The sequence below is a fragment of the Natrix helvetica genome, assembly GCF_964273705.1.
Source record: "Natrix helvetica genome assembly, chromosome: W".
NCBI lineage: Eukaryota > Metazoa > Chordata > Lepidosauria > Squamata > Natricidae > Natrix > Natrix helvetica.
In genome coordinates, this window is record NC_138555.1 from 63,393,162 (window position 1) to 63,398,507 (window position 5,346).

The following is a 5,346-nucleotide window of genomic DNA, read 5'->3' on the forward strand; positions in this document are numbered from 1 at the left end:
TTTTGGGCTCAATTGTGGTCGTAAGTCAAAGACTACTGTATAGGGTGCTTTCCATAAAACTGTCCCTAATATTAGCAGTTGATTTATTGATCCTGAAAATATGTACAGGTAGTCCTCAATATACAACAAGTGATACCAGAATTTCTGCTTCGATGCAAGGAAGTTGTTAAGTGTACTTAACTTAACTTAACTTTATTTAATTTATAAACCGTGCCCTCTCCCAGAAGGGACTCGGGGCGGTGTACAGTCATATTAAAACACAGTATAAATACATAAATATAAATGAATATAGATGGAGGAGGTGACATATAAACTGTACAATAATAGTTAAAATTAAAAATTGGAGATACATTAAAAACTACCCCTAAAAAAGCTACCCCAGAATAAAATGTTTGCCAGGAGGTTAAAAATGGAACTATAAATGGGCCAGGCCCGCTAATTGGAACAGGTGGGTCTTGAGTTTCTGTCGGAAGGAGCGCGTATAACACCCAATTTTATTATCTTTCTTGTCATGGTTGTTAAGTGAATCATATGGTCATTAAGTGAATCCAGGTACCTCACTTGTTGGAGGCTGGCTGGGAAGGTCATAGATAGCCATTACATGATCCTAGAGTGCGGCAAACATCATAAATACATACCAGTTGGCAAGCAGGCAAATTTTGATCATACGACTGTGGGGAGGCTGCAACAGTTGTAAGTATGAGGACCACATTTTCAGTCCCGTTGTAACTTTGAATACTTGCTAAGTGAATGATTGTAAGTTGAGGACTACCTATACTGAAAATTGTTTGGGGCGCTTTAACATGTCATTTGAAAAATTTACATTTGGATTCAAACCCAGATTGCCTTAGCACAAATATAATTTCTTTGATAACAGCTGAGTGTACTTTGTTAGCCAGCCGGTAAGGTTTCCATTTATACATTTATGGCTTAGTGTGCCATGGCAACATAGTGAGCTGTAGCCTGTTCCAGAAGCCAAGATTAAAAGGAACAATAGCATAGCCCGGATGTCAGCAACCTGCGGCTCCGGAGCCGCTTGCAACTCTTTGGGCCCTCTGCTGCGGCTTCCTGTCCCATCACTGGCTGGCCCCACTGCCCACCCTCCCTGTCACTCCTCACATGGCCTGAGAAGGTAAGGGTGACGACGGGGGATGGAGAAGCAGCCAGGGCTGATTCTCTGGCGCCTCACTCTTGTTGGAGCTTCTTCCAGCCCTTGTTGGTGCTGGGCGTGTCTTGGTCGCTTGGGGAGATGTGCAACCTGCTCTCTGCCCCAAGACACTGGTCCGACCTGACTGCCTCGCTAACACGAGGGATGGTTGGGTGGGAATGGGATTTGGGAACATGGGATGATGGAAACGGGGACCCAGCTGCAGCTTTAAGAAGTTCAGGGCGGGGGGGAGGAGCCGAAGTCGCGACGAGATGACGTGCGATCTCAATGCTCTGAGATAGCAGTCGATACTTATGCTGCTGGGTGGTCCAAAAAGACCTAAACCGTCCCGCAGAGACGGTGAACAGGAAGAATACATCTTGCTGATCTCAGGGACATCGCAAAGTCCCTGATTGATCCAAGAGAAGTTCTTCAAGCCAGTGACAAAAAATCCAGCCATTTGGCTGATGAAGTCGGGGCGGCTCCAAAACAGAAGGATATGGAAAGAGAAAGTGTTTCCAGCTGGTGAGGAATTTTTACTGTTTTAAAAGTGACTGTCTATAAAAAACATAAAATTAATTTAAATTGGAGAACAGAAGAAATAAGTGGCGGAATTAAATTTGGAATGGTTTTGGACAGTGGGTTATCTTACCTTTAAGTGCTATCTTCACGGATGGAATTTAAGCAAACCTTTTAAAACGAATGGATTAAGTTTCTTCTTCTATTTTTTTTTCTTTTACTATTCTTTGTAACCTATGGACTAAAATTCTCCTCTTTCATTACTGTGGGTGTTTTTCTAACTCATTTAAGAATTGGACTTTTTTAAAACTTGAAATACAAAAAAGATACAAAAAGAAACAAAGAAAATTGCAACATTGCAACAATAACGCTGCTACTCGGAGGCTGGAGGTTTGTGTATTGGAAACAAAACACTTTTTTTTTTCACTGATTATCCTGGCTTGGCACTTCAAGGTCTCACTGCTTGTTTATAGAGAGTGGTAAGAAGAAAAGCACACAAATGTTCCTTTGAAGTATATTTTTAACCAAAGAAAGGTGAAAATGAAATGTTATTGTGAATCTATGCTTAATCTTGTTAAACCTTTCTAAGCTAGAGCAGCAGTGTTTGTTAGCTGGAGATAATGGCACAATCTCAACAGCAGAAAGAAGTTTTAAGTCTGCAAAAGATATTCTCAGAAATACAGAAACTATCAGATACACATGAAAGGATAGAGAAGAAGTTGGAAGACTCAGTGCATCTAACAGCAAAATATGATGAAGAAGTTGAAGATGTTTATCAAATGGAAAAAGTGGCAGTTAAAATCCTAAAAATTGAAGAGGAAAATGAATATAAAGAAATTAAAACTGCTGATATTTATGGTGATTGGTTTGTCTCTGAAAAGGGAAAGAGTAGAATACTGAAAGAGGAATTAAATGGAGGGGAAATCTACCCTAGATGTCAAGATACAGAAGAAGAGAAAACAAAAGAATTTATGGATTTAAAGAGAGAAATTTTATTAGCAATATCATTGATAACACTACCGACAATCAAAGATAAGCTGATTAAGGAAACAGAAGAAGGGCATCGAAATTGCATGAGAGATTTTATAAGCAAAGAGTTGCTAAGAGGAGTCCATACAAAGTTGATTAAGAAGATGATTAGAGGACTGATACCACAAATGGCAGAAGATATGAGACTGTTTTGCTACTGGAAAGATACAGGTTGATAGATGGAAGAGTATAATTTAAAACTAGTTAAACTTAGTGAAATTTAGTGATGAGATATAGTTAAATAAATAATTGATAATGATAATAATGTATACAATGTGTAGTGTTTATGATAAGTAATAATTGGATATGAATATTGAATGGTACCCATGAAAGGAAGATTAGAAATCCTTTTGGATTATATATAAAGGTTAATAAAAAAGAATTAAGTTAGATTCAGTTAAGTCTCCATTATTAGGGGGGAAAATTATATGATACAGGATATAGTCTTATTTAGGAGGGATAATGATAATAATGTATATATATATTTATATGTATGGGTACAACATAAGGAAATGGGATGTAAATTGTAAACAGTGATTTGGAAAGAAGGATTAGTAAACTTTGTTATTAAATATTATGGATGTTTAGCTAGAATAGGACATAAGGATTCAGTGTTATTGGAGGATTTTAGAAATAGCAAATGAAATGCCAGTATGTGGTTATGTATTAAATCTTGATATATTTTATGATGAAGGACGTTTAAACAATTATAGTCAAATGAAAATGGAGGTATGATGATGGTAGCATATATAAATATCTGAGTTAAAATACTTGAGTTAATATGAATTATGTTTCTTGACTGTGGAAGAGATGCACGAAAGCATTTTTGTAATCAACTGATACACTTTCTACAGTGTGTAAAGAAGGATGTGTTGTGTTTGTTTTGAAAATTTTAAAAAAAACATTTAAAATAAGGAAGTTCAAGGCAGCGGGAAAAGGGGGCTGGCCTCGCCGAACCTCGCATGCTCACCCTGGGGGTCAGGAAAGTCGAGGCTGGGCCAAGCTAGTGAGTTGTCCTTGGGGCTCTTTGCTACTCCTTTTCTTTCTTCTGTTTGGAAATCTGGGCTGGCTGAGGAACAAGCACGAACCACAGTGGAGGCGTCCCTTCAGGCAACCCTCCTCCTTTCGTGACCCCCTGGCTGGCTGTGGCAGGGCTGGGAGAGTGCGCGCGAGTGGGTAGACCCTCCTCAGGCAAGTCGGCGAGCTCGGCCAAAGCGCAGCAAAGGCATGCGGGGGCCCGCTTGCTTGAGAGTCTCCCCGCTAGTGCGCACAATCCTGGCCCCACCACAGCCAGCCAGGGGGTCGTGAGAGGAGGAGGGGGAGGAGGTAAGCCTTCGCTGCGCCTTACGCTCATTCCTCAGCCAGCCCGGATTTCCAAAAAGAAGAAAGAAAAGGAGCAGCAAAGAGCCCCAAGGACAGCTCGCTGGGCTTTCCGAGAGAGTGAGAAGAGACAGAGACACAGATAGAGCGATGCAGAGAGACACACACAAACAGACATAGAGAGAGAGAGACACAAACAGACAGAGAGACACACAGAGATACAGAGAGAGAGATGGAGAGAGAGACAGGGAGAGAGATATAGAGGGAGAGAGAGAGACATAGATACAGAAAGAGGGGGGAGAGAGACTTAGGGAGACACAGAGAAAGGGGGGAAATAGAGAAAGAGCCATAGAGATACAGACAGAGGGGGAGAGAGAAGGGGTTTGCAGTTCCCAGTTCTCTGCCCTAATGACCGGGTGGGAATGAGTGATGTTGAGTTGGCCACGCCCATCCACGTTTTGTGGCTCCTGGTGTTCTTTTTTCTGTGTGAAACAGGTCCAAATGGCTCTTTGAGTGTTTAAGGTTGCATACTCCTGGCTTAGCCATATGCGATTCTAGTACCTTTTCTGACGCAGCTCCCCACAAAGAGATTCACATAGCTCAGCCTTGTCAGGGGAAAATATTTCACCCTGAACTAGATGAGGCTTAGACCGTGGCTTTTCCAAACAGGCATATCTTCCATAAGCGAAAAATAAAATAAAATCCCGGAAACATGTTCTAATTAAAAACAAACTTTTAATACAAAAATAATAAAATAGAAAATAAAACAAATCTATCTAATTGTTACATTTTGGCAGAAGCAGTTTGTCTCCCAGCTTCCTGGCAGACGGACAAAGATCAAAAGGAAAGAAGTCTCTGGAATGTGTGATGAGTATGCACAATACATCACTTGCTGATAAAGGCTTATGACCTGCGCAGTAATTCTTTCAGTAACTATTCAGTTCAGTTCGACTAGCAAACATTTAACGCAGTGACAAGCCTAATAGTATCTGTTGAATTATGTTATTTTATCCCACCTTTACTATTTTTACAAATAATTCAAGGCAGCAAACATACCTAATACTCCTTCATTATCCTACTGTATTTCCCCCCACAACCACCCTGTGAGGTGAGTTGGCTGAGAGTCAGTGACAACCCATTGTCTCCTGGTGATTGGTCCAAAGTCACCCAAGCAGCTTTTATCCCTAAGTCAGGAGTAGAACCCACTGTGTCCTGGTGTTTGGTCCAAAGTCACCCGGCTGGCTTTCATATCTAAGGTGGGACTAGAACTCATCATCTCCCAGTTTCTAACCTGGTACCTGGCTACGCATTACATCAACTGCCATTAACTA